Source organism: Lampetra planeri, chromosome 49 (assembly GCF_965212315.1).
Source record: "Lampetra planeri chromosome 49, kcLamPlan1.2.h2, whole genome shotgun sequence".
Classification (NCBI taxonomy): domain Eukaryota; kingdom Metazoa; phylum Chordata; class Hyperoartia; order Petromyzontiformes; family Petromyzontidae; genus Lampetra; species Lampetra planeri.
The window spans coordinates 7,076,223-7,102,620 of record NC_136155.1 but is presented as its reverse complement, the minus strand read 5'-3'; positions in this window follow the sequence as shown (position 1 = coordinate 7,102,620).

The following is a 26,398-nucleotide window of genomic DNA, read 5'->3' as shown; positions in this document are numbered from 1 at the left end:
GCCAAACCGACGGGCTGCCAGGTGAAAATTAGCATGTTAAAGAGAGATTAGCATGTCGATTTAAAGCTTTCGTGACTGCAGGGATTCATCTTCTTGGTTCTTTCGGTAAAGTCACGTGACTTTACCGAAAGAACCAAGAAGAGAGATTAGCATGTTGATGGAAGATCGCAGAGCCGCAACCAAGGGGTCGGCGCGCGATGTGACTGTGAAAGGCAAGCTTGAAATGGGCATAAAGCACAACTAACATCGGAAGGTGGTTGGATGGGAACATCATAGCCAATTATGACTCAAACTGGTTTATAACGTCTTTCCAATGATTGCTCAGTTTGAACTCATCTTTTCGGTTGAGATTGTGTCTGTGTCTATATATGGATGGCTTCATGAACGAATCTTTGTTGATAGTCAATGGGCTTGCAAAGTACCTTTGTCTTTGTGAAATAAATTTCGTGAGCCCACTACATTAAAACAAAGATCAGCCACGGCCGAGTTATTGGTCCTACTGTGTTTCAGATCTGCCTTGTGTTCACGAACACGGTCCGACACATGTCGGCCATGGCTGATCATTGTTTTAATACGGTGGGCTCACACGAAATTGATTTCTCTAAGACGAAGGTACTTTTCAAGCCCACTGGCTATCAACAAAGATTCGTTCATGAAGCCATCCATATATATAGACACAGACACAATTTCAACCGAGAAGATGGGTACAAACTGAGCAATCATTGGAAGGACGTTATCAACCAGTTTAAGTCATAATTGGCTATGATGTTCCCATCCTACCACCTTCCGATGTTAGTTGTGCTTTATGCCCATTTCAAACTTGCGCTTACACAGTCACTTCATGCGCCGACCCCTTGGTTGCGGCTCTGCGATCTTCCATTAACATGCTAATCTCTCTTTAACATGCTAATTTTCACCTGGCAGCCCTTTGATTGGTGGAAAACGAACCACCGCCGGGTTGGCTGCTGAACACTTACATATCATTGGCTGCTGACATTTGGGCTACGCCCATTTCAAACCCTTATAAACAGTTTGCCTTGGAAGCTAATCTCCCTTTTCCTGAAGACGACTGCTTACATTGCGATCGAAACGTCGTAGTTTTCTGTTATTTTTTAATTATTTTAGTCGAACCTATTTACGTGACTTTACTAAAAGACCCAAATAATATGAATTCCTGCAGTCACGAAAGCTTTAAGTCAAGGTATAATACATTTTCGGTTGGGATGCACAGTCGAGATCCCAATTAGGGGTCGATGCATAGTTTATAGGTAACACTTAGCCATCTGTGGCTCGGCACTAACCACCATGCTTGCACCACGTTGGAGGGCAGAGAAACTCTCGCTCGCTCACATTAGCATGCGTATGACGCTAAGATGTCGACGTTTCTTTACGATAGCTTCACTCGCGAGTTGGATTTTACTTCATCTGTCCTCGTCTGTTTCTATACCAGTGCAATGATCACCCTACATCCATTCACAATTTTCTGTCACTCAATTTTACTTCGAATGGTTTTAAAAAAAGTTATTTGTTCGTCGCCCTCCACTTCGGTTCCCCCCTCCCCTTCCTCCCCTTCCTTCCTCCCTCGCCCCTGTCCCTCTCCTTCCCCCAGTCTGTTAGCTACCTTCCACGGTACCACTTTCCCCCTCCCCGATATGAATCTTCATGCCACCCCGTACGCGGTCCCCCACCTGCGGCGAGGAGGCAGTGTGCCCAACGTCCCCCCTTCGCAGGGCCCTCTCGCGCCGAACTCGGGCTGCTGTTCGCGGAGTTTCTGTTCACCCCCCACCCCACACCTTCCCGTTCTGTGATCAGCGTTGTGTACCGCTCTCACGTTGAGTTGCAATTAAACCAAATTAAGTTATTTGTCCCAGTCAACTTTTGCTCTCTTGGGAATGTATTTAATGTAGCAATGTTCATGTTTGTGCACTTTTTTCGTTTCCCTGAGGGACGCAGTTGTTTTTGCTCTAATTTCTATTTTCCTCATTGTTGTCCTTGGGTTTTTTTTACATTATTGCCCCGAACATTTATTTCGAATAAAGATTAATGAGTATTTTTGTTCTAACCCGGGTCACGATTGTGGATGAGACTTACCTTGTCTCTTGAGTTCTCACCTAGTTAAACAAAATGAACCTGAAACTTTAGTCTGGTACTTGCGGGTAAAGCCCGTTCACATTACAAACAACCACGGGCCACATTTCAACTTCGGTCCTCTCCCATGGAGCTCCATCCATTCCGCATGGAGAATCAGGCCAAGCACACACGCCACAAAGCGTGCACAGGCACACACATCAAAGTGCACACAAATAAAAGATCCACCGTTATGGCCTTTATAAGTTATTGGGGCAAGTGTTGTTGACGAGTACCTTTTAAGGCGGGAATGTCGTGCGAGGGCGTGGTACGGCTAGTACCGTGGCCAGCCGCATTTGTATCTTGGCAGAGCCGAATCTTTTTTTTCGCATAATCATTTCTGTGGAATGTGCGCCTATCAACGAGTTCACAAAAGTGTGAAAGCAAATTATAAGTACGGATTTGGACCCTTGAATCTTAACCGTTGTAATAAAAAAACAAGATATTATATGATATGCATCAATAGCTTTCGAATTCAAATATAATTCGAAGTGAAAAATAAAGTGGTTCAAAAACAGTATTTATTTCTATTAAAATATATATTAATTATTATATTTACAGGCAAGATCAAATTATCATTGCTTTGTCTGATTCCTCATTAATGCCAGAGCAGTTGGCAGACATGGTCCAAATCCATCTCTGCATGGACTCTGTTGAACCAGGCACTCTGCCTCCTCTAATTTGTGTGCGCGGATGTGGCAGTATTCTCTTGGGGTGGGTCACTATGTGCTGTGTCATGGCCTTATTTCCCAGAATTACCCACACATACTAAATTTGCCAGGTTGTTTCTTGTTGAACACTTGCCAAGGCTGGCTACCCGTATGCCGAGCTGCCAGTAATCCCCATGGCCTAACATTTCTTCATATTTTTTTCCGCATGTCAAGAACAGTGATGATGGTGATAATAACAATGGTACCACCATTGGCAGTCATTCATTAATATACGAATAGATACAAAATAACTTTTCCAATTTGCAGTTCATATGGAATTACTAAAAGCCTCATAGGCAATGCTTTGACATAATTCCAAGCTACACTATTGTTTTAATTGGTAAGCATTGAAATGTGTAAAATGAAAAAAATATAACGATACCTTATTAAAATTAGAGTGACATCTAATATATATTGTTATTCTGCAATAACATCGTAGACAAGATATTACACTGGCCATGTTTCGCATGTCATGTATAACTTGGTTAAATCTCTTTGATATTGATATGATATTTTGTCATGATTAATTTTTATAGTATTATTATCACTTTTATTGAAAGAGTTGTCATTTTTATTTCTCAGATGTTTGTGGATGAAGAGGTTAAGCAAAACTTATAATATCAGCTGGTGTAAAACATTGATCAAAACGGAGCTAATTTCATTAAAATATGATGTTATGAAATGAATCCGATTGAAAGTTTTGGTGGAGCGATCTCATGGGCGTAGCGTTGGCATCACATTCAGCCCTCAGGCTATGTGCTGTGCATTTCCACCAACTCCACATTCCTTGCGTTCCAGGCCAGTGTTTTTTTTTCATGAAAAAAAATAACTTCATAAAGAATTTATGGGGACATCTGTTTGAATTGGAGGAGGACTTTCATTTCTCACACGTGAAAACCCTACGTGTGCAGAAGATAAAGTCGTAAATTGCACTGACATTGCATTTCTTAAGACAATAACGGTGGAAATTTGTTACACCTCCAAGAGCTCGCTTGCTTATTTTTTCCGCACATTCTGTTTTTATGTAAGAATGCTTGCTCTTCCGCGTGCCTGGGGGTTCTTGTATTAACGCGCGCGTGTTCTTGTACTTGTGCGCTTGTGCGTGCGTAATGGTTATGTCACGGCACTACAAACCCATATGCCTGAGTTTGATTCCCAACCGCAGCATACACTTGCGGGCATCCAAACCGGTTCTGAGTCCTCTGCAAGTTTGGCTCAGCCTCAAATGGGCTACCTGGTATGCTGTGTAAAACATCAGCGGTTGGGAAGACAAAGGCAGCCATTCGTGTTGGTTGCCACACCACCGCCGACATGAATAGGTGCCCAATAGCAGCACTTGCCCCAATAGCCTACGTAGGCTACACAGAGGATCAGTATCTCTGTGTACGTAAGCACAAAGACATAAAAAACCCTATAGCCTGAACAGACTGTTGGGGCAAGTGCTGTTAGCGAGCACCTATGAAGGCCGGCACGGCACACGAAGGGATGGGTGGCCTGCACCACGCCCGACCACCTTTGTCTCCCCAGTGGCGATGATAACACCGCACCAGGTACTCATTTGAGGCTGAGTCGACCTAGGGGAGGCCCATGAACGGTTCAGATATTCATCACCGATGTTGGCCGTGAGCGGGAATCGAACTCGGGTCGCTGGGTTCGTAGCACAGCGCAGTGACCGCTACACCACCGTGTACGTGCACATACAAACAGACACATATCCCCCATATAGCCTTAATAGACTTTTGGGGCAAGTGCTGTTAGCGAGCACCTATGAAGGCCGGCACGGCACACGAGGGGGTGGGTGGCCAGCACAACTCCCGGCCGCCTTTGTCTCCCCAGTGGCGATGCTAACACACCGCACCAGGTACTCATTTGAGGCTGAGTCGCACACGTACGCGCGTGTGCACAGGCGAGCTTGCTTTCCTCTGTGGCGTCGGTCGTGCCTGCTGCATGTCAGCGTAGAGGGTGGGAAGGGTTGGGGAGGGTGGTGCATTGCCGGCAGCGGGGAAGGGCGACGCGCTGCACTGCAGGGGGCTGTTGGTTCACGAGCAGCTTGCTTTGGAGGTCTCGCCTGTCAGACGTTAATTAGACTGAGTAATTTATCCAGCCCAGCCTCAAATGACTTTTGCCAGGTTAACGTGCCAAGAGGAGCACAGAGCCGCGACCACGTGCACACGGCGGCGTGTTTTGTTTTGTGCACTCGCCAGTTACGGGATTGCGTGCCTTTTTCTCCCCTGCAACCCTAATTGGCTTTGACAAATTGGGGAATCGAGGTTCAGCAGGTTTTGCGTGGCTTACTTCAAAAGCAAGGACAAGAAAAAAAATGTGCAATAGATCATTTTATTATTTCATATTTTTATTCACACGTAATAGCCATACTCTGTAACAGTCGTGCATAAAAGTGCGCCTTGGCCACACATATGCGCTGAAAAGAGGCTTCCTTGAATTGTTTAATGGAAATTCCAATACCAATGTCGACATATGCTATCTTGCATTCATTTAATATACATTTGTATGCATGCATTAACTTCTGCCAGCTTATTGCATGACTTACAATTTTCACGTGCTATTTAAAAGAGATTCATCTGAGGTTGGAAGTCTTTTTACATACACTGTGGAGTGACTTACTCCCACCATAGGAACATGGAATGGGCGCCAGCAGCTCAGGACGAACAACGGAGAATGCCGGTATTGGGTGAAATTGTGAACAATAGCCATATCAGATGTTAGTGCCTCTAATCGGCATAACCATTGGTTCTCTTGCAGCCTAAAGACTCAGTCCCTATAAGTCATGTGGGGCAGTTTGGCGATTTCTCATGTGTGCGGCATTTGAAAGCCTGAAGACCAGAATTAGTCATCTCGTCGACAATGTGTTCATCAAGGAGGTTTGTTCCATATCCGGATGGCAGAGTGAAGGAGTCTACTGTCCAGGGAGCAATGTTCTGGCAACTGGGGGCGGGAGGGGTGCACACTGCCTGGATGGTCATTCAAGCAGGGGCACACTTTGGGCCGTATTCAGAGTCCGCAGCTCAGCTCTGGCTCGAGTGAGCCGGATCAAACCCTTGGTTAACATTGAGCCAGCTCTGAGCACGGGCATTAGCGATGGTCAGGTACTCAAAGAGCTGAGCCTGAGCCGAGCCACAGTTGAACCGCCGCTCACTCACAGCCTGCATCACCGTCGACAAGTTGTTGCTGTCACAGTCTCGTACAAAATGCACACCAATCACTGCCCCCCCCACAACCCAGAGGCTTTCAGACCACGCTTCCACTCCCATGTGAAAGACGCCGCAGTAGTTTACACAGATATTCAGTAGATCATAAAGATAAACATAAATGGTTGTGTAAATTGTTGGCGTTTGGCAATAACAATGAAGATAACATTAATGCTTTACAATAGTGGGCCTGAAAAAGTAATTCATGTTCTGGAAAGTTGTTTTGGTTTCCATATCAATGTGTGATTCCGATTAACACGGTTGGCTACATACAGTGCGAAAGAAGTTCAACAACATACATATATTCCATTGAGAGTGGAATCGGGGCCTTGGAATGACCATGAATTGTATTGTTCATTAAATGGGAGTACGTATCATCCAATTAAATTGTCCTATTCAGATTTGGACAAATGGGTGTAAAAAGTGTAGAAATTCATGGAATTATTTTGCAGGCACTGCATTTTTAATTAATATGTCCAATCTCCAAATATTGAGATTGGCAAAATGTCACATTGCCAATATCGCCGTATCATTATAAAAAACTACTCATAGATGTTTCACACTTACTAGGAATAATAATAATGAAGTTACCACACTGTTTGAAATGTTAATGTAGATGGTGTATTTTTTGCAGAGAAAAGGCTTAAGAAAGCAAATACTCCACACTGATGAAAACCATATGCATTTCTTGATTTAATATCCTGCCATATACTCCAAGTATTATTGTACCAAACACAATTCTTACGTGTGGAAATGTTCTGTCCAGGTTGGGAATTCAAACTATATTTCCATAGCAGAGCAAATGACATTCAAGACATATTGTCATAATTTTTGCTGAATAAAAATCTGTTAATGGTTAACACGATCAAATGCATTTAAAATTAAAGCCTCTTTATAAATTTTGATTAAGAATCGTAGTTTGAATGCATGGAGCTTGATTGCAAATTCATGGAAATAAATGGCATTTAATAATTTTTATTTGTTTAACACTTTTTTCAGTTCGGCCCTGCGTAGACATATATTGGCTAGTTCCATCGAGTATTTTTTGCATGGAGGCGGAAATTAAAGAGTGCTCAGAGAAAACCCATGCTTTAAAGGGAATAACATTCCGAGTTCTGCACTAACCGTTCACTGCACAACCTCTTTGCTGTGGACACTTTACTGGCCAGCGGTACAGGCCTCGGTAGTCACCAGCCCATTCGAACCAAACTAACCACCTGCGACACAATATCTTACGGGATTCAACTTTGCTTCTCATTTTCCACCTCATGCGTGATGAGAGATCCATGCATTAATATCTCCGCTCTATTTCGCAGCGTTAATTTAATTGCTGTTTGCTCTGGACCAAATCGCCTTGAGAGTCAGAGAACCAAGGCAATCTCTTAATTGCATTCGGCATACGAGCGTTATACGTTCAGTGCACATCTGACCCAATGACCGAGAGTGTTGTTCACAAAGGCGCCACTGTACGTACTTGTATGTGTGTATGTATGTTGAACTTATTTTGCACCGTACGTAGCCAACCGTGCAAATCGGTGGTGAAAAATGAATATGGGCCAAGAGATAGCCCGAGGCCAGGATGGACTTTAACATTGTATTGCCACACTTTCAATAACTGGAAAATCCAAATTCATTTATGGTGAGTTACAACACATAAGCCCTTTATCGAGGAGGGCTTTGCAGTCTCTGTATTATTAATATAATCCAAAGTGCATTTGTTCACATTTGTGCTTATACAATACTGGCTCTCACAATGTTGAAGATGGTTTTCCTTCAATGATATTTCAACCGAATCGATTATGCACATCCTGTAGATACCAATGCCAGGTTTCGTGCGGCATCTCTACGTTTTCATCTTCCTTGTACCCATTTTGCTGGAGATTTTTTTGGGTTTTGAGAAGGCATTTTAACCAAAGCTTGCACACCACATTCAGCGGCGCACAAATTAATGCCATTATTGAACAAGCTAAAGCCATGGGCAGCGAGAATTTATCTGGTGAATGCACACCACTTGGAATGCACACTTAGCCAGGTGTCTTATTAGTCAAAGTAAAGCTTTTTCCAAGCATCGGCACAATGTGCTTATTTAATGCATGTGTCAACGTGGGCATTGATGCGTGACTTTTTATTTGGGACCACTCCAAACTGCATGTTTCATTGGCAATGCAAGAGATGGGTCAAATTCCTAAGCTCGTTAAACAGAACGCTACTCTATATTAAGTCTCGTGAATTTGGAGCCAATCGTACATATTTCCTTTTCCGAATGTTTTATTTAATAAAAATAAAATATAGTTTTTTTTATATTCTTGTTTAATCAGGATAGCCTCACTGAGTCTGAATACTCTTTTTTCAGGAGGGTCCTGCCAAGTATTTTCAGTAGGCACTAATGTTGCTGCTATGTGGAATCCCAGTCAAGTATCTTGCGGGTAATATTTCAGTTTTGGGATGTCGTTTGGCCAATATCAGTTACCTATTCCTGTTTTATCACTATCGGAGGAAAACGGAGAACCCAGATAACACGCATACAGAACAGAGGGAGAACATACAAATTCCGCACAGAAAAGCACCTGACTCAGGAATCAAACCCATGTATTATTGCTGTGAGGAACAATTATTACCATTGTGCCACTCTGCCTTGTACGTTAATGTGGTGGAGTGATTTCCGCGCATCATTATATCATCTCATCAATAATGGTAAGTTGTTGCTGTCATTTGTAATCACCAACATGCTGTTCCATCACCAGCTCATCAACAACATCATGGGAACATGCCGATTCCAAGTGTAGTGGCATCGGTGGAGGCCACTGCATGAGGTATAAGCCGGCCTGTGTGAGGCACGATGCACGCCACTCACACCAGCTACATGCAGTGCCAGCCTCTGGCGGTTAGGGGGCGATAGTACCAGGGACGGTGCAGGGGTTCACCGGGGGCCATGGCAATCCAGGTGAACCCGGAGGCCTGGTGACTAGAGGTACCGGCCAAGAGGCCCCAAGGAGGGGGCTGGTCGGACCACGGGACCAGGACCAGGTCCCTCTCGAAGGCGCGAGAAGGGAGGCATGGCTAGGGGCGGACAGTGCCCCGGGACTGGCAATATAAGCCGGAACCCTGAACGGGTCGAGGAGCTGTTGCAAGACTGAAGACAGAAACTGTCACCCGGAGAAGACCTGCCCGACTACAGGACCCGGACCCGAGCCAGGGTCCGGTCTGGGATAGCCATCCCGTGTGAGCTCGGGTTAGCTAGTCCGGAGGAGATACCTCCCTAGGGTAGCTGCTGAAGGTGCAGTTATATCCCTTCGTGTTCTAGGGCTTATTGTGAAATAAACATGTTGCCTCCAAATAAGTATCATGTGAACCACGACAACTGGTGTCAGAAGTGGCCACACAGTTATTAATTAACTGGCTGAATGGAGATGAGGAGCAGGGCACGTACCTGGTCTCCGGAGGAAGAGGAGGGGGATGGAGAAGCACCATCGGGGCGAGCAGCACGCCATCCGGTCGCTCGGCAGCTCGCCGCCATCATCGGGGAGGGTGCTCCTGGCGGCTCACTCCCGCCTTGCTGAGCTCCTCCACACAGCGGCGTCAATTTTGGAAGAAACCCATCGTGGGGGACTCCAGCCGCCGCTTCCAAAGTTCCCGCCGAATATGCGGAAGTTTCCACCGAAACTCTCCGCCAACCGGAGGTCTTCGTGGCTCCCGCCAAATTTTCGCACCAACCGGGGACCGCCGCATCATGCTTGGCATGACCGGCGCAGGGGCCCGCCATCTTGATGGCAGAGAGCGGCGGAGTTCCCGCTAAAAGTGACGGGGAGCAGCTGTTGGCGGCTGCGCGTCCCATCTATCCAACAGCGCCTGCCCGTTCTGAGGGAGTTCTCGGCCACTGGGGGCGACTGGGCCGCCTTCCAGCGGCACTTCCTCATAAACTGCGAGACGGCGGGGTGGACGGAGGATGAGGTGCTACGGGTGCTTTCCGCTGCGCTCAACAATGACGCCCTGGCAGCCTTGGTCACTATCCTGCCAGCTGATCACACCACGTTGCACCAGGCGACGCAACAGATGGTGGCGACCTATGGGCTGCCGTTCAACACTCATCACCGCTTCGCCGCATGGAGCCGCGGGGACACTGAAACGCCCCTCACCTTCCACAATGCGCTGCTGGACGAGGAGGGCATCGACGCCCTGGTGACGGAAAAGCTCCTGTCATTACCGTGGGAGCTGCGGGTGATCATCCACGCCTTCGATGACACTGACTTGTGCTCCCTGCAAGTTGTATGGAGCATACAAGCGCACGTGCTTCTCCAAAGGGAGACGGGATTGGTGGTGTGTGCTGCGCCCGAAAAGGCGTGCAGCCAGCTCCTGCCCATGCCTTCACGTCAACCGCGGATGGTGGATGGTGGAGGGACGACCGGCCACGTCGAGACGGCGCTGGGGGAGGACGTCGCCGTGACCGGAGCATTGCATTGGGATTCTGGGTGCCGTGACGATAGGGTGGTCGCCCCGACCGCAAGTTCGTCAGTAGTTGTGGGCCCCATTGAGGGGGTCGATTTTTGTATGCTCGTTGATACTGGGGTATTGGCGACCATTTTTTCCGAGTTCATTTATAACATCTTGCCGGATAAGTACTGTTCCTTGTGCCCTGTCGAAGTGCCGTGCTTTGCCGCCAGTGGGAGTTCATTAGGCATCATCAGCCAAATCACTGCTCAAATTTGTATTGGCGACATCAAATTGTCAGGGCCGATCCTCGTTTCATCATCCCTCGCTATCCCATGCTTACTAGGGACCGATTTTTTGGGAAAAATGCTGGTGAAAATTTTAATCGATCAGGGTTGTATCGAGTTTCCTTCTGGCCATCGGTTGACATTCCTGCCCTCCCCCACCCGCTTGTGTACAGTCAAGGTAAAGGCCAGGTCAGATTCCCCCAGGCGCACAAATGCTCGTTCCCCTGTGCTTGCGAAAGCCGCTTGAGCCGGTGGCAACAGCGGGAGGATCATCCTGGGTCCCTCTAACGCAACTGTGCGGGGGCTGGATTTGGTGGGGGCACAGACTCTGGTGTCTGCTGATAGGGACCCGTTCATTCATGTCCTGAATGCGAGGTTACAAACGTCTGTACTTTCCTATGCATCGCCCGCACTTTGGGGCGATTGTGTGATGGATAGCGTTGGGGCCGGGTCACGTCCGATGCCGCGTTCAGGGTTCAGATGTCACTGGGTGGACTCCCTCTGCTCAGAGGCTGCGAACTTGTCCATTGCCCAGCGGAGCAAATTAAGGTCACTCTTAATGGAGTTCGCTGACATTTTCAGCACCGGTAAATTCGATATTGGCCGCCCCACATTGTTAAGCCACCACATTGGTACAAGTGATGCTGCTCCCATCCGCCAAAACCCTTACAAGCTCAGTCCTGCTGAAAAAGAGCATGTCTGACTGGCAGTTGATGACATGTTGGCCGCAGACATTATTTCGCCATCTACCAGTCCGTGGGGAATGCCTTTTGTGCTCGTTAAGAAGCACGATGGTAGCCTGCTCTTTTGCGTCAATTTTCGGAAACTCAACAAAATTTAGGTGGCTGATGCTTACCCTCTGCCCCAGTATTTTTACATGCTCGACCTCCTGTCCAGGTTTTGGCAGTTGCGATTGGACGACGCTTCCAGGCCCAAGACGGCTTTCCGCATGCCGCAGGGCTTTTTCGAATCTAGCCGGCTTCCGATGGGACTCCACTTCGCGCCGGCGACATTCCAACGTTTAATGGAGCTAGTTCTAGCTGGACTCCAGTGGTCTCCTGTCTCATATATCTCGATGATGTCATCGTCTTTAGCTGCACGTTCGATAAACACCTCGATCGGTTGCGCGCTGTTTTCGCCAAAATGCGGGTGGCAAATCTCAAATTTAAGTCCCAAAAATACCACCTGCTGTAAACATCTGTGCAGTATCTCGGCCACATTGTTAGTAAGTCCGGCGTTTCCACTGACCCCCACGTCAGTGGGGGAGGTGTGGAGCTTCATCGACTTCGTATCTTACTTCCGCCGCTTTGTTGCCGGGTTTGATACCATTCCAAAACCCCTCCACATGCTGACAGCCAAGGGTCAAAAGTTTCATTGGGGAGAAGAGGAGGCCTCGTTTTTGGCACTTTTCGAGGCCCTGGTCAGCGCCCCTCCTCTCCATTACCCCGATTTCACTATTCCGTTCGTCCTCGATATAGACGCGAGTGACACCGGCATTGGAGCAGTTTTATCTCAGGGTGGAGTGTGTCATCGCATATGGTAGCAGGTTACTTTCCCCGGCCGAACAGCCCTACTGCATCACGCGCCACAAACTCCTGGCAATTTTTTTTTTGTTCAGCTCTACCGTCCATACTCTTAGGTTTTTTCGGTAAAGTCACGTAGGTAAAAAACTAAATAAAAAATTACTAAAAGTAATAATAGAAATAAAATAAAATAATAAATCACGACGTTTCGGAGGCAACACAAGTCTCTGTCATCAGGTGGGACCGTCACAGCTATTTATATGGCTGGCACTTCACAGTGCGCTTTGACCATACCGTGCTGTAATATGCGCTGCGGGTTGACCAGCCATCTGGCCAACGCTCACGATGGCTCGAGATCCTCCAGTATTTTTCCTTCACCGTGGCATACAGGAATGGCACTCAGCACTCCAACGCTGATGCCCTGTCACGGTTGCCGTTGCGCGCCGAATGCACGTGCTTTTCGGGCTCTGGCTGCTGTAAGCGGCCAGTTGACGATTCGGCGCCACCCCTTGCTGTATCGGCTGAGGTGGCTTCCACGGAGGTGACAGACGGTCCTAAGGCATGCGACGCCATACTTGAGCTTGACCTCACTAAATGGGGACGTCTCCAGATGGAGGACACATCCCTGGTCAAGTTGCATCACCGTGCTGAGCATTCCGCGGATGATGAAAGCCGTAGGTGTCTGGCTCCGGTCGTCCTGAGGGATGGCCTGCTGATGTGCTGGGACGAGGGGGTGCACCATTATGCCGTTGTCGTGCCCATGGCCCTGCGGAGGGAGGGTTGTATGGGCCGTGCATGCCAAACTTCTAAACTTGGGCGTGCACAAGACCCTTGCCATGATCCGTGATTTTTTCTGGCCAGGTATGGCCAAGGACGTGGTTGACCTATTGAAGGGTTGTGTCCGGTGCGCGTGGCGGAAACACCCGACCAGGCCCTGTTGTCTGCCCTTGCAGTTGATTCGCATCTCATGCATCAATGAACTGGTCGCACTGGACATTCTGGGTCCCTTTGCCATTACCTCCCGGGGTAATAAATATCTTCTGGTGGGGGTGGAATACTTTTCGCACTGGCCTATGGCTTGGCCGTTCCCAAACCAATCGGCGGCTGCCATCACTTACGCCTTCTTGGAGGGCTATGTTAGGGATCAGGGTGCTCCCGAGCGTCTATTAACTGACCGTCTATTAACTGACCAGGGGAAGAACTTCTCCTCCAAGTTACTGTGGGAGGTGTGTGAGCAAAACGCTCACCTCAATGCTGAGTCACCAGGTCAGTGATGTGATGGGATCTTTGCCTCCGTGTTTACCCACATCATCTGGATATGTTACTAGTGAGTATTTGCCACTTCATACTACACCTAGCCTAACGCAAGTGCTTCCGTGTTGTCACTGGAACATAGTTCCAAATGTCAGATGTGTGCGCGCGTTTGTGCCATGTATGCAAGTGTAGTGACATCAGAGATGTCACTAGAGATGTCACTATATGGTGCCGGCCCGGGAGGGCCATGGCGTGCGATGTGCTTCCGTCGCGGACAGCACCACGTGGGTTGCTGTGTGAGGCCGGCTCTAGCACAGCATGGCGTGCGATGCACCGTCATCGCGTACACACCCCGTAGGTGGGTGTATTACCAGCTCTAGTGGGACTCGGTGAGCGCTGGGATAGCACAGGCACCACGCATAGTGTATAGTGCAGGCTCCCACAAGGGGGAGTGGAAGAGTGTCAGCCCAGGGACAGGGTTGGCCCGGGGCATGGCACTCTGGTTGACCCCGTAGACACGTGATCTGGAGTGTCCACAGAGAAGGCGCCAGGTGGGGGGGGGGGCTAGGGGGTGATCACTTGTCCAGGGAGAGCTCTTGAGCATTCTAGGGAGCTAGAATGCTCGAGGAGGCGGGCGGGGCAGAGGGCGGAGCCGGCCCCGACCCAGGAGGGACCGGGGTCTCTTCGATCTACAAGCCAGAAGTTCTACGTCCTATGAGGGATCAACACGTGGCCGGAGACCCATGTGAGGGTCTGACCCTTTGTAGCTGTAACTCCTACGTATAGTGTAGTTAGCTGGGTGGTCACCACCCCAGACTGTATCTGGTACAATGAATGTTTTGCCTCTAAAAAATAACGTCTGCGACTCAGTTGGACTCACTACAACTGGTGTCGGAAGTGGCCAACATGCTAGTCTATACAGCTAGCAGTAGACTATGTCTACACATCGCAGACCATGTATCCCAGACATTGGACAGTGAGGACGAGGACTTTGTGCCGCCTACAGCTCTGGAGGATGCAGAGGAGACGCTGCTAGCGGAGCAGGGCGCCATCCGGGCGCGTGACGCTTCGCCGTCAGTGGAGGCGACCCTCTGGGAGGCGCACGGTCACCTCGCGGAGCTCCTCCATGCTACGGCTTCACTCCTTGCGGAGATCAGTCCCACGGTCTCGCTGGTAAAGGAGGGAGCGGCAATGCTGATCATCGACATTGACTCCGCTGCCATTTCGCAGCTGGCGGGAAATTCGGCTGCGCCATTCTGTCGCCGGCGTGGTATGCGCAGCCTGCCAAACTGGAAGACGCGCCGTCGGTGCCGATGGACATCCTGGCTTTCCGACAATGGCTTCCCTTTTTCTAAAAGTTCGCGGCTACCAGTGGCGACTGAGTGGCCTTCATGTGGCGTATCCTCACCAACGCCGACTTGGTGGGATGGACGGAGGCGGAGGTGCTGCGAACGTTGCCTGCCACCTTCGACGACGACGCCCTTGCGGCGTTCCTCGCCATCCCGCTGCTGGAGAGGTCCACTCTCACGCAGGCTTTAGACCAGATGGCATCTATATACGAGCCTCCGGCAACACGCACCACAAGTTCGCCACACGGTGGAAGGGGGAGACTGTATCGGCCCTCGCCTTCCATAGCGAGCTTTTGGCGCTGGCAAAAGCCGCCTTCTAGAAGATGGACCACGATGGGATCGACACGTTGGTCCTCGAGAGACTGCTGGCCTTGGAGAAAACCCTCCACACCATTCTTACAGCTGAAGATGATGACGATTCGTCTCTCAAGGTCGCTAATTGCATCCAAGCCCATCAACTTCTACAATGGGTCAGGGCGCAGGTGACGTGTGCTGTGTCCCGCATGGAGCCGGGGCCACCTGATGGAGCGGAGTCCCTTTCGGCATGCCGTCGACTCGGAGTGGAGGCGACCGGCGTGGCGATGGGGCACGATGGATGGATGAGCAGCGGCAGCCAAGGTCGTCATCTCGTTCGGGAGGCGGTCGTGTTATCTGCTACAATTGCGGCCTGCCGGTGCACGTGTCATCGGGCTGCCGAGTACCACGATGGCGCCTCCCAGCATCACCGCCATCCTACGCTTCCTTGCACCCTAAGGCGAGCCGCGACACACTCCACACTCGACCCCTGGTCTCACCTCACTCATCTAGGCATTTCGATTCGTGTCTTGGTCGCATGTCGGTACAGGCAAGTCCTATGCGTGATGGTGAGATTCGTCAGCTCCGACCGGATCAGTGTTCGGAGCTGGCCCATCGAGTGGTGGCTGCGGCCGCGGGTTTATCTGCCATGCTTGGGTTTATTGAGGGTCTAGAAATAAGGATGCTAGTCGACACGGTTGCGTTGGCAACTATCATCTCGGAGTTGATTTACAATATTTTGCCCCCTAAGTGTCAAGTTCTAGACCTTGTTGATGCACTGTGGTTCGCTGTTAACGGCAGCTCATTGGGTATTATCGGTCAGATAATGGCCGAGGTACACATCGCTGACCTAAAATTGTTGGGACATATCATAGTCTTTACGTCCCTGGCTGTTTCATATTTACTTGGAACCGATTTCCTTGGTAGGATGCATTGACCGTAGTTGTTTGGAATTGCCATCCAGCCTTCCCCCACCCGTTTGTGTACGGCCAACCTTATGGTGCAGGTGCTCACGTGCCGAATGGTGAGAATCCCTCCCGGCACGCAGATGTTCGTTCCCCTCAGCTTGAGGATGCTGCTCGGTTTTGGGGCTACGGAGAATGGGATTGTTTTGGGACCTTCCAATAACGTCAGTCACGGACTAACTTTGGTGGCGGCTCAGACATTAGTATCCAACGACCAGGAACCTTTTATTCAGGTTCTTAATCCTGGGTTGGACACCACGGTCATCAAGGAGGGTACTGTGTTGGCTCATGCGTTGCCGGCACGTCCAGAAGGGTGCGTCATCGGGAATGTGGGCGCTGAGTCTTACATGCGACAATCCCGGGACATGGATGAAGGTTGAATAGACAAACTGTGTGCTGAGAGTGGCACCTTGTCCACGGACCAGATAGGGAAGCTGCGGATGCTCTTGCGTGAATTCTCGGATATTTTTAGCAAGGGAAAATTTGATATTGGGTACACGTCGCTCCTGAGTCACCACATTGACACGGGCGACGCGGCCCCTATCCGGCAGAATCTCTACCGGCTGAGCACGGCGAAGAACGAACATGTTCGGCTGGCAGTTGATGAGATGTTGGCCGCATACATCATCTCACCATCCACCAGTCCCTGGGGAGTTCCGATTGTGCTTGTGAAGAAGCACAATGGTAGCTTACGATTTTGCATCGATTTTCAGAAGCTTCATAAGGTTTCTGTTGCGGATGCGTATCCCTTGCCTCGCATGGATGATTCGCTTGACGCGTTGGTGGGGGCACGTTTCTTTTCCATCCTCGAGCTCTTATCTGGGTTCTGGCAGTTTCCACTTGATGATGTCTCGAGACCTAAGACGGCCTTTTGTACACCTCAGCGATTGTTCAAATTGTATCGGCTTCCTATGGGGCTCCATTCCGCGCCAGCCACGTTCCAACGTTTGATGGAACTGGTCCTGGCGGGCCTCCAGTGCGACTCGTGTTTAATATATCTTGACGATGTAATCGTCTTCAGCCGCACTTCCGATGACCATTTTATCTGCTTGCGTGCCGTGCCGTCTTTCTCAAAATGCGTGCGGCTAACCTTAAATTTAAACCCCAGAAATGTCACCTTCTCCAGAAATCGGTTCGGTATCTTGCCCATATTGTTAACGAATCAGGTATTGCGACCGACCCGGAGAAAACTGCGTGAGTTCGAACTTGGCCAACCCCCACCTCGGTGACTGAGGTGCGCAGTTTCATCGGCTTTGCATCTTACTATCGCCGTTTCGTTACTGGGTTCGCATTAATGGCTAAGGGTCATAAGTTGGGGGGAGGAAGAGGCTGCATTTCATGCCATCCGCAATGGATTGGTGAACGCCCCTCCCCTCCGTTATCCGGATTTTTCATTGCCATTCATCCTAGATATGGATGCTAGCAATAGCAGAATTGGAGCCGTCTTGTCTCAGGTTGTTGACGGGGTGGAGAGCGTTGTTGCATACAGCAGTAGGGTGCTGTCTCCAGACGAACAGTGTTACTGTGTTACGCGCCGTGAATTGCTGGCTATTCTGGTTTTTGTGCAGCAATATCGCCCCTACTTGTGTAATAAAGGACTCTTTCACTGTGTCTGTCTCCGTTGTCCTTTATTTGGGTTCGTACAACTTCGCCCCGCACGGCCCTCACTCAGAGCCTTCTCCACCTCCCGCTCAGCAGCCATTCTGCTACCGTCGCTCACGTAGCCTTTTCTCCTGGCTCCCGATGCAGCTCCGCTGCTGGCTTTCCTCTCAGCCTCTCCGCCCAGATGCAGTCTCTCGGCTGCTCCCTCTGCAGCCCCAACGCTGCTCTCCGTCTCCCCCGTGCCCGGACACCGCTGGCCAACGGTGCCGAGTCCCGTCCTGTGGTGATTACGCCACTTTCCACTCCCTGCCCTGCGTGGCCTCCTCCCGTCTTTATTCTTACACTTTCCTCCCGTCTCTTCCGGTTCCCGCCCTTAAGAGTTTTCCCTTCTCCCCACGTGACCTAACTCCTCCCCCCGTTACGTCATATCCGCGAGGCCGTTTACGCCCGCATTACACTTGTACGGTAGACGATTTGAGGTGCGCTCTGATCATGCAGTGCTCCAATATACGCTGCATGTGGACCAGCCGTCGGGCCAATTATGACGCTGGCTGGAAATCCTGCAGGACTTCTCGTTCTACGTTATGTACCGCAAGGGTTCTTACCATACGAACGCCGATGCCCTGTCCCGATTGCGAACGACTGGAAGTTGTGCATGTTTCTTGGGTTCCGCGCACTGTAAACCGACCGATGTGACATTGCATCCTCCTCTCGCGACATTCTGCCGATGCGGCGACAGGCGGGACAGGCGCCGGTCCGGGTGCACGGGATGCGGTCATTGGTCTGGATTATGTGGAATGGGGACACCTTCAGGTGGAAGACGCTTCGCTACTCAAATTGTGGCATCGTGCGAGGGAAGCTGATGGGGGCACGGATTGATGCAGCGTCGCCTCGGTTGTTCTGCGGGGCGGCATACTCATGCATTGGGACGGGGGGCTGTGCCGTTATACCATTGTTGTCCCCACTGCCCTGCGAGGCGAGGTTGATTGGGCTGTGCATGAGCGTCTTTTGCACCTAGGTGTGCAGCAGACGCTGGCCATGCTCAAACTGGATTTCTATCAGCCGGTCATGTCTGCTGATGTGGACGATTTGCTCAAAGGGTGCATGCAGTGTGCTCGGCGGATGCCGCCGGCGACACCCTGCCGCCCCCCCCCCCCCCTTTCAATCAATTCAGGTATTGTGTGTCAACGAATTTGTTGCACTGGACATCCTCAGCCCATTCCCCACTACCGATCGAGGGAACACATATCTGCTTGTGGGGGTCGAGTATTTTTCACGATGGCCTGTCGCTTGGCTGCTCCCAAATAAATCGGCTGCGACTATTACGGAGGCATTCCTCAATGGTTATGTTATGGACAAGGCTACGTTACTGAACGCCTTTTGACTGATCAGGGCAAGAATGTTTATTAAAAATTGTTGCATGGGGTCTGCGCTTTGTTAGGAACAAAAAAGGTGCGCATGATACTGTACCACCCGCAGACGGATGACATGGTCAAACGGCTACATAGGACTCTGACCTACATTCTTTGGTTCTTTCGGTAAAGTCACGTATAAAGATAAAATAATAAATTAAATAATAGCAAACTACGACGTTTCGATTGCAACACAAGCAATCATCATCAGATATAAAAGAAATAGCAACAAAAATCTAACCAAAAAACTATAGACAAACATATAAGCAGACAGACATCATAAAGATGCACAGAGAGAGAACACGTATCGGCACAAAAAGAGCGGTCGTCTCTGTGATGGGGCCTTAAATATAGAGAGGGGCGGGGGCGGAAAGAGGGAGGGGGCAGAGAAAAAATTAGCATGTCAATGAGTGGACAACGACGTGGTACGGTACGCAAGCTTGAAAATTAGGAGAAAGACACACTAAAATTAAATAACCTAGTAAAATATCGAAATGTATTGTAATGCAACACAGAGAGTCGGTCAACACACAATTAACGCATAGCACAGTTGATTACGTATTTCAAAGATTGCTAAGTTAGAATTTTAAGTGTGAAAATTCCAAAGAGAGGACACAGGCAGAGAGAGAAAACAAAAAACCAGAGAGAGAGAAAAAAGATAAGCTTAAAACTTCCCCGTAGAAGTGGTTCAATCTTAATTTTGGAGCTTTCGTGACTGCAGGAATTATTATTTGGTTCTTTCGGTAAAGTCACGTATAAAGATAACATAATAAATTAAATAATAGCAAACTACGACGTTTCGATTGCGTATTTCAAAGATTGCTAAGTTAGAATTTTAAGTGTGAAAATTCCAAAGAGAGGACACAGGCAGAGAGAGAAAACAAAAAACCAGAGAGAGAGATTGAACCACTTCTACGGGGAGGATATAAGGTGGGTCACTGAGAGGAACCGGGGTCGCTGCGATCTACAAGCTGAAAGCTTCACGTCTACAAGCTGGAAGCTCTTCGGCCTACGAGGCATCAACACGTGGCCGGGGACCCATGTGAAGGTCCGACCCTTCGTAGCTGTAACTCCTACGTATAGTGTAGTTAGCTGGGTGGTCACCACCCCAGGCTGTATCTGGTAAAGGGGTAGCTACCCCTTTGTATATACGTGTTACAATACATATGTAGTAACGCTCACGACTCGTTCACACCGGAGTTGGAGGCACACTTGTTTATTTAACACCAACGTTGTGACATACACATTTGAGGGGGTATCGGCCCCCTCACCCGTCTGTCTGAGGACACACCTCTCTAGCTAACCCTAGCCTGCCTCTGAGTCCTCCACTAATGGGCTAGGGGAGGCTATCTTGGCCCGACACTGGTCAGTCGGGCCCGGTACCCAGAGTCCAGACCAGCACTGGCTCTGGCTCTGGTACCACGCCACTGGCTCGAGCCTGCGCGGTCCTGATAAGGACGGCGTACCAGGGGGAGTCCAGGGCTCTATCTCAGACGTCTTCCGCCTCCTCTTCTTTAGCTAAACATCACTCCCGCGCCCTTCGATACAATCCCCTTTTATACCCAACCCCTCCCTGAGGGGTGGGGCCCCGGGGGATCATAACGACCGAATCGACCCCCCAGGGTGTCTGGTGCGGACGTCGCAGAGGGCACCTGCTTGTGCACACATGTAGCCCCGCCTACTGTGTTTGTTTACCATAGGCTGCCATGCATAACGGGCTCTCTCTCTAACACCCCTACATCACTCCCCCCCGCATAGCATGCAGCCGTCCCGGCTGCCAACATACAAAAATTTGACAATAAAGGTGCCTTCACCCCCTGACCGCGCGTGTGCCTCACTATTTTTTTGAACAATAACAGGAACCAGAACAAGAACGCAACAACAAGATGAGAAACAACCCGACGCACCCCCCCGAATAAATACGAATTCCGTAAAAAAACAGCTTATATACAACCAGCAGGGAACCCACCCCGCACACACAACAAACGGTGAACCCAGCATATGTACATCCGAGGAGCGGGAAACACACCATCCACACAACACCCAATAAACACAACAGCTATGTACACATTTTCCGGCCTCACAACAGTTTGCGCATTTTAGCGCGCGTCCTTGCAGCGGGCCCCTCACACGGGGTAACCCCGCGTGGCGGACAATCAGGTGGCGACTGTCCGTCTTGAGGTGAGCATTCCTCTGACTCCGCGTGACCCTCGGCATCCGCAGGAGGGGTGATCGGGCGTGAGCCCGTCACTCCTGATGCTCCTGAAGGTGGCACAGCCGGCAAGGCATTAGGTGAGAGCGACGGAGACGGACCCAGCAAGTCGGCCGACCCCCCACATGTTTGGCCACGCGCGTGTGAAGTGGGGTTGTGAACCGCAGCGAAGGGTTTTAATCTGGAGGGGTGCACGAACCATCGCCGCTTCCCCCACTTGATGCGCACGCACTGCGGACGTAACACCTCCACCACTTCCACAGGGCCCCGCCACGGCCGCACAAGTTTAGAGGAGGTTGCCAGTGGCACCTGGGGGCAGTGCAACCATGCCTTGTCCCCCGGCTTCCACTGCAGCATGTGCGCTCGACTCAATCTGAGGCGCTCATTTGCCTTCTGACGGAGGTCAGAGTTTTGCATTGCAGCATCCCGTGCCTCGGTCAATTTGTCCAGATTAAATTTAACGTGGTCAGCCAGATTAGTTTTTCCCTGCGGCACGGGGATCCGCAACTGGGCACGAACAGGCGGGTCTGGTTCTCGGCCGTACATAAGGTAAAAGGGAGAAAACCCCGTAGCCGCATGGGGTGCCATCCGGTACGCCGCCAAGACCCCCTGAATTTGTAGGTCCCAATCCGTTTGCGAGTCCGAAACTTGTTGTGATAACATGGACGAGATGGTGCGATGCAAACGTTCGACCATCCCGTCAGTTTGTGGGTGATATGGGGAGGTCCGAATTTTCTTTGTGCCCAGGAGATCGCAGACTTGTCTGAGTAGTTTACCGGAAAAATTTCTGCCCTGGTCGGTCAGCAGCCTCTCCGGAGCACCTTTGTCCAGGACATAACCCTGAACAAAGGCCTCCACGATGGCTGCTGCCGACTGGTTGGCCAAAGGCCAGGCCATAGGCCAACGTGTAAAATACTCGACACCCGTCAACAAATATCTATTCCCTCTGGGGGTGGCGGGGAATGGTCCCAAAATGTCCAGAGCGACCAGCTCGTTTATCCTGGACACTTTGATCGATTGCAAGGGCGGGTTAGACTCCCGTGCCGGCGGTTTGCGTTGTGCACATTGAGGGCACGATCCCAACAAATCCCCCACATCCCTCGTCATGCCAGGCCAGTAAAAATCAAGTTGCAGCAAGGCGAGAGTCTTTTGGGTCCCCAGGTGTAGGAGGCGCTCATGAGCGGCCCATACCACCCTACCCCGCAACCCAGTAGGGACAACCAGCCGATGTCGACGTGACTTCCCGTCCCAATGCATTAGCAGACCTTGGCACATTTCCCATGCGTCGGAACCACCACTTTTTCCCCCCGCCGCACCGCCAACGCGACGTCGCCACCCGAGGAGGGAGACATCCTCCATCTGGAGGCGCCCCCATTCAATGACGGGCAACCCCAACAGGGAATCTTTGCCCTGCTGTTCGATCGAATTAGGAACCATTGCATCGTCGTCGTTGGCGGCCGCCAAGACAGGTACCGATGTGTCCCCTGGAGGCCTGCAACGTCCAGACCCCAGGAAGCATGCACACTCGGAGGTGGTTGGCAAGCGTGACAGAGCGTCCGCGTTGGTGTGGCGAACGCCCTTACGGTATGTGGTTTGGAAATCGTAATCCTGGAGGACCTCCAACCATCGGGACAATTGTCCCGATGGCTGTTGAACCCTCAGGGCGTACTGCAGTGCCGCATGATCTGTGCGGACGGTGAAATGCCGACCGTACAGATATGGGCGATACTGTTGGACGAAATGGACAATTGCCAACAGTTCCCTACGGGTGACACAATACCGTTGCTCCGCTGGAGACAACACCCGACTGCCGTACGCAACCACATGTTCCACGCCGTCAACCACCTGGGAGAGCACGCCCCCAATACCCGTGTTGCTCGCATCGGTGTCGAGCAAGAACGGTTTTGAAAAATCAGGGTAAATCAGGGGAGGAGCGTTTACCAAAGCATCCCGAAGGGAGCAAAAAGCAGCCTCCTCCTCCTGACCCCAGCAAAACCGAACCCCTTTAGATGTTAAAGCATGTAGGGGTTTGGCGATAGTCGCAAAATTAGCGACGAAGCGTCTATAATACGACGCAAACCCAATAAAACTCCTAACCTCTCCCACTGAGGTGGGAGTCGGCCAGGAGCTTACACACTGCGTTTTGGCGGGATCGGTAGAAATACCTGAGCGCCCCACGATGTGCCCCAAATAACGCACCGACTCGCGTAACAAATGGCATTTTTGGGGCTTAAATTTCAAATTAGCAGCCCGCATCTTTAGGAAAACCGCCCGCAACCTCTGGAGATGTTCCTCAAAAGTTTTGCCAAAGACAATGACGTCATCCAAATAAATCAGGCACGACTCCCATTGCAATCCAGCCAAAACCAATTCCATCAACCGCTGGAAAGTTGCCGGCGCTGAGTGTAAGCCCATCGGCAACCGGTTGAATTGAAACAGGCCGTGCGGAGTACGGAAAGCAGTTTTAGGCTTTGAATCATCGTCCAGAGGAAGCTGCCAGAATCCCGAAAGTAAGTCCAATGTGGAGAAGAATCGCGCTCCCGCCAAGGCGTCAAGCGATTCGTCCATCCGTGGGAGCGGGTATGCGTCGGCAACCGTAATTTTATTAAGGCGCCGAAAGTCAACGCAAAACCGCAACGAACCGTCCTGCTTCTTAACCAGGACGATCGGCGCTCCCCAAGGGCTGTTGGAGGGAGAAATTATGTCGGCGGCTAGCATGTCATCAACAGCCGATTTGACATGGTCCTTTTCGGCGGGACTCAACCGAAAAGGATTTTGGCGTATTGGCGCGCTGTCACCCGTATCAATATGGTGACGCAGCAGATGAGTGCAGCCCAAATCGTATTTATCCCGACTGAAAACGTCGGAAAATTCCCTCAGTAGTGTCTTAAGACGTTGGCGCTCTAAATTTGACAGGTCCGTCGATCCCGCGCAAAGCGCCTCGAGCCACCCTTCATCGCTGTCTGAATGTGGTCGCGGTGCAGGGGCAGCGCCGACATGACTCGCGACGGGTTCCTCACAGGGCACCGGCGTTGCGTGAGCAAGCACGGTCCCCTGTGGGACCACCACCGTCTGCGAGCCCACATTGAGGACCGCGATGAAGGGTTCTCCATCCCCTCTCACTATGGTCTGGGCCGGGAGTAAATTAGGTCCACTGACCCCGGCCCTAGACGGTCCCAGCAAAACCCCTTGAGCCCCAATGCCCTTAGCGAAGGGCCGCCGAAGTCTCAAAGGAATTAACATTTGCGCCCCCGGAGGAACGCGCACCGTTCTATCTACGAACGCCGGCACCGTCGCGAACGCCGTCCGGCTCGTAGCGGGGGATGGCAAAAACGCCATGCGTCGGCCCGATGGGAGCTCAATGCATCCCTGGTCGATTAATATCCTAATCGGCATTTTGGCCAGGAAATCCGTCCCCAGCAGGCACGGAACCGCCAGCGAGGAGGAAACAAAAATCGGCCCAGATAATTTAATATCCCCGACACAAATTTGGGCTCGAATTTGTCCGATGATGCCAAGTGAACCCCCGTTAGCAGCAAAGAATGGCACATTAACAGGCATCAAAGGACGGCTCTGGGCAGGGAGAATGTTATAAATCAACTCCGAAATAATGGTCGCCGATGCTCCTGTATCGACCAGGATGAGCACCTCGACCCCATCGATGTGACCCACAACGGCCGACGACCCCGATGACGCGGCTACAACCCGATGGGCCAACACGGACCACTGGCTGGGTTCAATGTGAGTACCCAGAGCGGTGCGTGTTGGTGCCATGGTACGCGATATTTGCCCCCCCTTCGCTGCGGTGTTCGAGTGTGTGACGGGCGTGTGCGTGGGCCAAACATGAGGGGTGCCGCGACTCGCCGGATTATGATGGTGGAGCTTGTGACGAGGGCCGGCGTCCCGTTGAGGTGTCGTTCCGCGCTGCCGAGGAGAGCGGCACCCCGAGGCGACGTGGCCCCGGATGCCGCAGTTATAACAGCGTGGAAGCGCTGGTGGCGACGATGGACGTTGTAGACGGCTTGAACCGGCCCGGTCCTCCCGCGCTCCCGCTCCGTGCTGCCGTTGATGGTTGATGGCGCAAACCTCTTCCGCCGGGAGGGTGGCCGCAGCGACGGCGCGCCCGCTCGCCGCCTTGCTGGCCTTCCGTCGTTGAGAGGACAGGTTTGCGTGGAGGAGACGGGCCGCTTGGAGGGAGCACATCTCTGCATCGTCCTGTGCGACAATGACGATGTCTAAGTCGTCCGCCAGCAAAAGTATCTTCTCTGTCACCATGGCGTCGACACCCTCGTCATCCATTCGTGGAAAGGCCTCCTTCGCCAGTGCCAGGAGGCTTGTGCGGTACGCCAGGGGCGACTCCTTCGTCCCCCGCTGGCGATCGTAAAAGAGTTGGCGACAGTCCGATGGTGGACCATATACCGCCGACAGCACCTGCATCGCCTTCCGCAGCGTGGAGCGCCTCTCCTTCGAAGCCGATGTTAGAGTGGCGAGGGCGTCGCTGTCGAGAAGTGCTGGCAGCGCGCGGAGAGCCTCGGCGTCTGTCCACTGTGCCATCTCCTGGTGAGCGAGGAAGCGCCGCTGGAAGCCGCCCCAGTCGCCATCCTCGCCCACAAATTCCTTGAGTGGAGGTAGCCGCTGATGTAAGGCAGCGGCTGCAGAGGAAGAACGCACTCCCTCGTCCGCCTCACTCAACTCAGCGTCGGCACGAACCAGCGATGGCATCGCCGGTCGCACCCGTGGTGACGCGGCAGGCACTGTACTCCCGCCGTTGGACGCGATGCTTAGAGCGGCCACGCCCTCAACAGCAGCTGCGGCGATGGCGGGAGTTTCAAAATGTTGCTCCGTTGAAATGGCGGGAAGGCGCTGTGGTCGTTGGCTGCTGTCGCCTCGTGGCGGTCCCGCAGCCCCCAGCCGCGTGATGTTGTCGAGCATGGCGGCTGCGGCGTACAGCAGCTCGGCCAGCTTCGCGTGCGCCTGCCTCAGCCCCTCCGTCGACGGCTCCCCTTCCTCCAGCTGCTGTGGCGTG